Source organism: Antedon mediterranea, chromosome 1 (assembly GCF_964355755.1).
Source record: "Antedon mediterranea chromosome 1, ecAntMedi1.1, whole genome shotgun sequence".
Lineage (NCBI taxonomy): Eukaryota > Metazoa > Echinodermata > Crinoidea > Comatulida > Antedonidae > Antedon > Antedon mediterranea.
In genome coordinates, this window is record NC_092670.1 from 32,672,500 (window position 1) to 32,682,402 (window position 9,903).

General features: G+C 32.1%; 1 protein-coding gene across 4 annotated transcripts in view; it reads right to left on the reverse strand.

The window, feature by feature from the left end:
* The window catches only part of LOC140063695 (cytidine monophosphate-N-acetylneuraminic acid hydroxylase-like), a 61,468-nt gene extending 52,105 nt beyond the window's left edge, over positions 1 to 9,363 (reverse strand). For 3 of the 4 annotated variants that reach the window (XM_072110164.1, XM_072110165.1, XM_072110167.1), the window contains exon 1: positions 8,928 to 9,363. The gene's annotated coding sequence lies outside the window, so the exon portion shown is untranslated. The remainder of the gene's footprint in view (positions 1 to 8,927) is intronic. The other variant, XM_072110162.1, reaches the window with a different exon arrangement.
* Positions 9,364 to 9,903: the final 540 nt, after the last annotated feature.

The following is a 9,903-nucleotide window of genomic DNA, read 5'->3' on the forward strand; positions in this document are numbered from 1 at the left end:
ATGAATTCTATACAGAGGTATATGCGAACATTGCAGTTAAAGTAATCAGAATGATGAACGAATTTCTATTTTCTAAGTAAGCTATTAGGCCTATATTTCAGTAAAACATTTTTGATTAAGTGTAGGCCTACATAAATTAAATACGGTATGCAGAAATTACTAATTATTCAAGTTTACATAGTATTTGTTTTTGTTTTGCTATAAAAAATCGATTATTTATTGGTTAAGTGTAGGCCTATATAAATTAAAAAAGGTATGCAGAAATTACAAAAAATATTATTCAAGTTTACCTAGCTTATAAAATTACTTCCAACCGAAAGATCAATAGAATTTGAAATCTATTAACAACACATTGAATTCTATACAGAGGTATATGCGAACATTGCAGATAAGTAATCAGATTGATGCAGCGAATTTCGGTTTACTACTTAGTAAACGTTTGTTCAAAGTTAAAATTTCACATTCAAAGGGTTAACATTTTTTGATAAAGAGAAGTTTGCAAAGAATAAGAAAGACAAATACGACAAAACCTTGTGTGTCTGGTTAGTTGCAATAAAAGCATGCATGTTAATATATCATAAGAATGTTGAACACTTTGTGAAGGAATAAATTTTATTTCATGAAATTAATTGTTTATGAGGAAAAGAAGTTGGCAAAGAATACGTTGTAAAATATGACAAAGCCTTATGCGTGGTTGGTTGCAATAAAAGTATGCATGTTATATCCTATATTATCAATTCCTGGAGAAATTGTTTTCTCTTTTTGTTTTGTCTGTTTTTATATGGATGCACTATCCCAAATAAAGGAAATTAAATGAATGAATAAAGTAGGCAATGGGGATTCACCAGTTTAAATCTTGTTTTTTATTTCAGTATTCATTTATTCATGTTGTGTTCAACAGTAAAACATAGTAGGCTTACATGATTTGGAATTATTTTCGTTTGTTCAAAGTTAAAAATTCACATAAAAATGAGTTAAAACGTTTATCATTTATTGATAAAGAGAAGAGAAGATCTGGAAGAGAATATTTGTAAATTGGCAGAATGCTCAGCAGTCACGTACCAATATAGGCCTATCCGCGCACAGATAAGTTTCGTGTGCAGATAAGTTTCTGAGCATGCGCACAATGAATTTCTGATTGACTAGTTGCTTGTGGTGGTGCGCGCGTCATGAGAGCAGAAAGATGTATCTCTCTCCTGATGAGAATAATTTATTGTAATCTATAAGTATTGGTACTTAAAATAACTATTTTAAATTCAGTTTGCAGTATTTATACAATAGAAAGGAGGCCAACACACACTGTGTTCGGGAAAATCCCGTCATATGTGTCGTCGATTTGTTCATAATTATTGAGTTTTTTCCGTAATTTATTCCACAAACCATAATTTTGCGTATAGTTTTGTATTTCCATGTAGTACCCTATTTATCTTCATTTCCGTATACGTCCGTAGTATTACGCCGGTAGCAGAGCATATGTTGCTTCTTTCTTCTGCATATTTGCTATCATTATTTTTTTTGTTTTATATTTATTATTTATTGTACAGTTTATAGTAGATAAATGAAAATGAATTTTGGAAATTGTAGCTTTAATTAACTGTTGTTTATTTAGCATTTATTTCAAAATAATACATTTTAACGTTTTCCTCAATATTTATAGCAGCAGATTCATATTTTTTTGTCTAACTTGTTTATATCATTATTTGATAATAATGATTAATTTACATTTATTAATAGTTATTAGAATGTATTACCGTAGTACCAGAAGTACCTTCATCATTCGCACCGATTGAACGCAAACAATGCCATCATATTTTTAATCGCGTGTGTTTAGGGAGGCGGGTCCGGACCCGGATCTTGATAGTCATGAAGTAGTTACAGAGTTGCAGGGGATTTGTTATCATTGTTAAATGTTTTGTTGCTACTAGCTTTGTGAAAATTAGTAAAAGATGTAATGCTGGCGCCAATGAATTTAACGACATTCAGAACCAAAATATTTCTTTGTAAAAAAATTAATTTTAAATGGAACATTACAAACATAATCATCCGCTTCATTACTGCATGGATAGCTAATAATCAGACTAAAACGTATCATTCTTAAGTTAGTATCATTATTTATACCACGTAATTCATTTTCAACAATATAAAAGTATAATAATATAATTTTAATTAAATGGTGAGGGATTAGTTGAATTTGGATAAACCATTGGTAGGCCTATAACATTTTTCAATTTAATAAAAATCCAAAATGAACTTGCTGTTATAATACAAAAAAAATTATTAAAGCTCAGGTACAGGCATGAATTTTAAATATAATATCTGGTTAATTGTACATAAATCAAATACTTGTAACAGAAATCATGACAAAAAAACATGAATTTCCCTTTATATGGTCAAATACAAAGTTTGGCATAATTCTGCCATAAAACCAGGAAGTAGTTTTTCAAAACTTCGGGTAAATGTCACTTAACCTCCTACTGTGACATGTGTTTATATAAGTCCAACTTTGATAGACAGGTCGTTAAACCTTTTGATCATCACCGACTTCTGCTAGTTTTTGCCTGACCATTGACCTTGCAATACTGAAGAATGTACCTTTTCCTAATCAATCAATTACAAGAGAGCTAATAAAATCACAGGGGTATAAAAGGATTTAGGTCATTAATCACCTGCTTAGTTGATTTATCTGATAAGGATTTTGACCAAAAAGTTATAATGGGTGTTTGCGAACTCTTAGTATAAAATGAATTGTTTAGGCCTACAAAAGAACGTTCAATGCACGCAAGAGAGGACATTATTATCGAGAGCAATATGAATGAGTACTTGATCTTTTCATCCGGCTTATAAAATAACTTCCAACCGAAAGAATAGTATAGCCTTGACCTAATAACAATAGAATTTCAATACTGTATAATGAATTCTATACAGAGGTATATGCGAACATTGCAGTTAAAGACCCCTTCCCTGCAATTTTGGACGTTTTTTGGAAAATAATACATATATATCACTTTAAAAACATTAAACCATGTCATTCCTTGTCTTAAATGTACGTTTTATGGTAAATTATGATAAAAAGTGAGAAACAATACACTACCTAAGTAGCTCGCGGCGATCGACCTCTCGTGGACGGTCTTAGGCCTAGCCTAGCTAGGCTTAGTTTTGTAGGCCTAGCTGGTAAACATTGGTAACGTACGAACATCGTACGCGAGCTATATACATTCATCTATTAGCATTCGAATGCTAGGCTAGCATTCGAATGCTAGGCTAGCATTCGAATGCTAGCCTAGCATTCACCTACTAGCATTCGAATGCTAGGCTAAGGCTTCCAGATTTAGCATTCGAATGCTAGTATAGCATTCAACTAGTAGCATTCGAATGCTACTTTTAGCATTCGAATGCTAGTGCTACCATTCACATGCTTAGCTCATTTACATAATTCGGCTCCCTGGAAGGCTTAGCGAAGGCTTAGCGAAGGCTTAGTGAATGCTAAGAAGCATTCGAAGGAAGGCTTAGTGAAGGCTTAGCGAAGGCTTAGTGAATGCTAAGAAGCATTCGAATGCTAAATTCAGTCATTGAATGCTTATATACCACTAGTATTCGAATGCTAAGTATAGCCCTTCGAATGCCAATAATAGCATTCCAGGAGTAGCATTAGAATGCTTTGTGAATGGTAAGCGAAGGCATTCAGCTTTGGCAAGGGTAATCAGATTGATGCAGCAAATTTCGGTTTACTAAGTAAGCTTAGTAAACGTTTGTTCAAAGTTAAAATTTCACATTCAAAGGGTTAACATTTTTTGATAAAGAGAAGTTGGCAAAGAATAAGAAAGACAAATACGACAAAACCTTGTGTGTCTGGTTAGTTGCAATAAAAGCATGCATGTTAATATATCATAAAAATGTTGAACACTTTGTGAAGGAATAAATGTTATTCATGAAATCAATTGTTTATGAGGAAAAGAAGTTGGCAAAGAATACGTTGTAAAATATGACAAAGCCTTATGCGTGGTTGGTTGCAATAAAAGTATGCATGTTATATCCTATTGTTAATTCCTGGAGAAATTGTTTTCTCTTTTTGTCTTGTCTGTTTTTATATGGATGCACTATCCCAAATAAAGGAAATTAAATGAATGAATAATGTAGGCAATGGGGATTCACCAGTTTAAATCTTATTTTTTATTCAGTATTCATTTATTCATGGTCAACAGTAAAACATAGTACATGATTTGGAATTATTTTCGTTTGTTCAAAGTTAAAAATTCACATACTAAATGAGTTAAAAAGTTTATCATTTATTGATAAAGAGAAGTAGGCAAAAAATAAGAAAGACAAATATGAGATATGATGATATAACATGAAACATGCATGTTATATCATAAGAATGTTAAACACTTTGTAAAGGAATAATGTTATTTCATGAAATTAATTGTTTATGGCGAAAAGAAGTTTGCAAAGAATACGTTGTAAAATATGACAAAACCTTATGTGTGATTGGTTGCAATAAAAGTATGCATGTTATATCTTAAGAATGTTGAACACTTTGTAAAGGAATAAATGTTATTTCATGAAATTAATTTTTTATGAAGAAAAGTTGGCAAATAATAAGTTATAAAATATGACCAACACCTTATGCGTGGTTGGTTGTAATAAAAATGTGCATGTTATATCATAAGAATGGTAAATACTTTGTGAAGGAATACCCGTAAATGTTATTTCATGAAATTAATTGTTGGCAAAGAATACGTTGTAAAATATGACAATAAAAGCATGCATTAAGTCTCATTTCATCGTATACATTATCAAAATATGTACAGTACATGTTATAGAAGTCCAGTCTGGAAGAGAATATTTGTAAATTGGCAGAATGCTCAGCAGTCACGTACTAATATAGGCCTATCCGCGCACAGATAAGTTTCGTGAAGATAAGTTTCTGAGCATGCGCACAATGAATTTCTGATTGACTAGTTGCTTGTGGTGGTGCGCGCGTCATGAGAGCAGAAAGATGTATCTCTCTCCTGATGAGAATAATTGATTATAATCTATAAGTATTGGTACTTAAAATAACTATTTTTAATTCATCGTATATTATGAAGTTTGCAGTATTTATACAATAGAAAGGAGGCCAACACACACTGTGTTCCGGAAAATCCCGTCATATGTGTCGTCGATTTGTTCATAATTATTGAGTTTTTTCCGTAATTTATTCCACAAACCATAATTTTGCGTATAGTTTTGTATTTCCATGTAGTACCCTATTTATCTTCATTTCCGTATACGTCCGTAATATTACGCCGGTAGCAGAGCAAATGTTGCTTCTTTCTTCTGCATATTTGCTATCATTATTTTCTTTGTTTTATATTTATTATTTATTGTACAGTTTATAGTAGATAAATGAAAATGAATTTTGGAAATTGTGGCCTTAATTAACTGTTGTTTATTTAGCATTTATTTCAAAATAATACAATTTAACGTTTTCCTCAATATTTATAGCAGCAGATTCATATTTTTTTGTCTAACTTGTTTATATCATTATTTGATAATAATGATTAATTTACATTTATTAATAGTTATTAGAATGTATTACCGTACCAGAAGTACCTTCATCATTCGCATTGATTGAACGCAAACAATGCCATCATATTTTTAATCGCGTGTGTTTAGGGAGGCGTTCCATAGGTCCGGGCCCGGATCTTGATAGTCATGAAGTAGTTACAGAGTTGCAGGGGATTTGTTATCATTGTTAAATGTTTTGTTGCTAGCTTTGTGAAAATTAGTAAAAGATGTAATGATTTTAATTTATTTAACGACATTCAGAACCAAAATATTTCTTTGTAAAAAAATTACTGCATGGATAGCTAATAATCAGACTAAAACGTATCCTTCTTAAGTTACTATCATTATTCATACCACGTAATCTATTTTCAACAATATAATAGTATAATAATATAATTGTAATTGAATGGTGAGCGATTAGTTGAATTTGGATAAACCATTGGTAGGCCTATAACATTTTTCAATTTAATAAAAATCCAAAATGAACTTGCTGTTATAATACAAATAAAATTATTAAAGCTCAGGTACAGGCATGAATTTTAAATATAATATCTGGTTAATTGTACATAAATCAAATACTTGTAACAGAAATCATGACAAAAAAACATGAATTTCCCTTAATATGGTCAAATACAAAATTTGGCATAATTCTTCCATAAAACCAGGAAGACTTTTTTCAGTAGTTAGGTAGTTTAACCTAATGTAATAACATTTCTGGTGACTCCCTAGAAGGTGAAAAAAGATAGTGGATATACGGTGGATAATAAAAATCTGAAGTTGAATAAAAATACCAGAAATGTAAAATTCAAGTTATATTACCTATATTTAGTCATCTGATAACATTTTTTACCACACCGTTTATTTTTCATAGCTTTTTAAAATGCCTCTCTCTTTACAAAATTACAAAAGAATAGAGATTTTACTGTGTAATTTGAACTGATAAGAAAGTGCTTATTTTTAACAAGCTCGTGTAACACAAATAAAATCCTAAAAATTATGAAACATAGGGGAAACTATAGATCGCTAATTATTGGAATTTATGATTAATAGAAATGTTTTTCCCGCACCTGGCCTTTAAAAGAAACGCTACACATTAGAAATATATGTCGGTCAATAAACTTCTGACTACGACTAAATCAGCTACTAAAAATGTATTCGTGTGGTTTTATTTCATCTTTGGCTTGTTCACATTACTTCCCCCTCCTCTCACAATGAACAGCAGTACAGATCTTCCCTAACTGTGGTCATGTGTGTTGCCTACTACGTAATTCACAAATTGCTCAGTAGCAGTGTTACTGTTACTAGCGCCATCACAGATTACCTTTAATGGATCAAGCATCCATTCACACATGAACTTTGCGTCAAATAAAAATGCATCGAAAAACGAAATATAGTCTATTCATTCCTTTTATTAGGCATATTGCCAGGGCTAATTTTAATAATCGTTTGTCCTTAATTATTGCGTTTTGCCGGGGGTTTTCCGATCCATTTAAGGCCAAATCATAATTTTGTTAATATTGTTTTGTATTTCCGATGCTTGTCGTACCACCTTAATTATCTTCATTTCCGTACGTCCGTAAATATTAGGCCGAATTTCCGTAGTACTATGGACGTTCCGAAATTAGAACCGTGATATACCGGTAGCAGAGCAAAGTTGTTTGTTTCTTTCTGCCAATTTCTTATCATTAATGGAGTGTGGTTTAAACAACAATTTTGTACAGTCTATAGTGGAAATTGTGGTTTAACATCTGACTTTATTTAGCATTTAATTTAAAATCGTTTTGCTCAATAAATTTATAGCAGCAGCTTCATATTTTTGTATAACTTTTTTTTAAATTATTGATAATTAATTGGCATTAATTGATTACAGTTATTAGAATTTAATACCGTACAAGAAGTACCTTCATCAGGGACTTTCCCGCTACGTTCGCATTGAATTGAAAAAAATGTTATCTTACTGTTAGTCCCGTATGTTTTATTACCAGTGGAATAATATAGGCTACAATTAAATTCTCTGTTTGCTAGCGCACCAAGATTGACATTCCGGCGAACTAGAAGTGCAATTTATCATGAATTTAATACATGCGAGAGTACCATTTGATTGAGGCCATCTAGGGTGTCATTTAACAGTTTACTTCGCCACAGGCCCCTGGCTCAAATACTCACTGTATACAGCCCTGAACACTTTGGGCAACCCTCTTAAAATAGTCCTGCGACCCTCCCTGAAATCTCTATTCTTTTGAACACAATGTTGTAAATATTTTTTTTTAAAAATATGAAAAATAAACGGTGTGGTAAAAAATGTTATCGGATGACTAAATGTAATTTGAAGTTTACGTTCCTGGTATTTTTATTCAACTTCATAGTTTTATTTTCATGCTGTAGCAAACATTATCGACCGATATCCACTATCTTTTTCCACCATTCTAGGGAGTCAGACATTTTATTACATTAGGTTAAACTACTAAACTACCTAAAAAATGTCTTCCTGATTTTTTTTTTTGCGGTATTTGTATACAGACAACCAAAACAGCTCAGCCATGGTTTACACTAGGACGCAACGATAGCAAGCACAACACAAGCGAGTTTAGGAGCACAGTAAGGACGCAACGATAGCAAGCACAACACAAGCGAGTTTAGGAGCACAGTAAGGACGCAACGATAGCAAGCACAACACAAGCGAGTTTAGGAGCACAGTAAACACAAGGGTATCTCTGGTGATTGGTCAATTACGCAATTTTACCAATGACAACCAACGGGTTATTCAATTCTGGCTTGTAATTGGTCAACTCGCTTGTAGCATTGCTACGTCCTTTATTTTGGACAAGAAATATGACCAATAACGAAGCGATGGACCGTCTGAACTGCTTGTGATTGGTCAACTCACTCAACTATCCTTTGTAAGTCCTTAGTGTAACACCAGTTTCTAAAGTTTTTAGTATTATAAAATATAAACTTTCTGCTTAACGATGTATTGTTCCTCAAAAACATGAAAAATGAAGATTAATTAAATCAGATTTTGAATAGGTTATTTTGTAGTTTAATAAAGTTAATCACTTCAGTAGAAAAAAAAACTAAAATAATAATGTTTTCACTTATAAAATCAAAAATCCATTGGCTGGCAGCCAATTTAGCCATTTTTTTTGCTTTAAATTACATTTTTTCAGGTAAATACATTTTTTTTTCCGATTTAATTTTTGGTCAAAGTGGATAACTATTATGTTACATTAAAATAGAATGTTAAAAAAAATTGTTTAAGAATTTTTTTCAGGGAGACAATAACATCTTTAACCATTAGCGAAAAATAGAAGTCATTGTCAGTGTTTGTGACGTGCAAAGGTTTGTATTTTATAATAAACATTTAAAAAAATGGATCTTACCCTTTAAAAGACACCGCCGATTTTGTAGATGTGACGCGAGACAAAATCCCCACCACGCTGCAGAGCTTCCGAATTTAGAGAAGTTTTTTTAAATGAAAGTGATCGGCGGATCAAACAGGTCATTTTGAACATGGATTAAAGAATTCTTTAATCCATGTTTTGAATTACATCACGTTATGCTCCAATAACTTTTGCCACCAACCACTAAAATTAGATAGAGGGCGCTAGTTAATAATATATAAAGAGTTGTGACTTTAAATGGAGTAGAAGCCATGTATGGAGTTGAGTCAATATAAAAAATAACAATTTGTTTAAAGGTTTTTGTTGAAATTATAAAATTACTGCGAACATGATTTTAAATAACAAAAATAGCAATTTCGGAATGGCTCTGGCTGTGCGCTCCTAATGCATTGTTTTTAAATTTTGTTGTTAAAAATCATGTTCGCAGTAACTGATTTCGTTTTTATCTTAACAAAAACATTTAAACAAATTGATTGTTTTGATATTAAATTCGATATTTAAAGCCTTGTGAATGTTATACATTTTTACAGCAAATTACTCGACACCATACTCTACATAACCATAGCTGGACACAAAGATGTGACTTTTTAAAATCCGTGAACGCAATGCCGTAACTCTTTATATATATTTCTCTGATTATAAATATCACCATTTATTTTATTTTATGTCTTTAGGCAATGTGGCCAAGGATTACCAATAGTGAATTAATCACTGTCCTATCAGATAGGTGGTAATCCCCCTGATACAGGGGCTATTGTGTGAACCAGTTCACCGGGGTAACCCCCTACTCTTTTTCGAATAATGAACTGGGTTCTTTAAAGTATACACAGGTTATAACTGTGTACACTGGACCTACGGTTTATAGTCCTTATCCGAGAAGACTTGTTCCACCACCAGAACTAGGAGCGAGTTGGCCTGGAACCCTTGCCGATGTTGTTGTTGGCTCTTTAGGTAC